Source organism: Morone saxatilis, unplaced genomic scaffold, assembly GCF_004916995.1.
Source record: "Morone saxatilis isolate NCDOM2014 unplaced genomic scaffold, NCSU_SB_2.0 Contig24, whole genome shotgun sequence".
Taxonomy (NCBI): Eukaryota; Metazoa; Chordata; class Actinopteri; family Moronidae; genus Morone; species Morone saxatilis.
In genome coordinates, this window is record NW_023339807.1 from 25819203 (window position 1) to 25819762 (window position 560).

Consider the following 560-nt stretch of genomic DNA (forward strand, 5'->3'; position numbering starts at 1 on the left):
AGTTACAAAACATTATGAAGTTATGAAGGTGTTGTTATGGACAGCTCTCATTAAGAACATTTACAACTGATCCTTAAATAGGAAGACAGCATTTTTAAACAGGTGAGAAGATGATATTCCGGAAGGTAGGAGCTTTGAACATGAAGGATTTCCTAACTGTTGACTAAGAGACTGCAGGAACACTTGTCGTACACTTTACAATGGTGAGTTGTGAACATGTTTATTAGTGTGTGAGCGAGTATCAACACATGGTACAAATTACTGTCTAAGAGGAAACTGTGTGTGGAAAGGAATTGTTGAGTTATTTTTATGCTGTAGACTAGTGGTTCCCAACCTGAGTTTTGGGACCCCCATCGGGGGTCACCAAAGCTTCAACGGCTACGAGACCTTCTTCATTTTAAGGTGTGAAAGAAAACATAAAAAAATTAATGAAATGTTGCAGGTCAATCGGAGTGCCCGGCATATCCCACCGAGCTGGTGTTCGGTCTGGACATGTCCGAGGACGTGACCCCGGCAGCCTTCGAGAGGCAACGTTCCGCCCTCCTCTACCTGCTGAACGA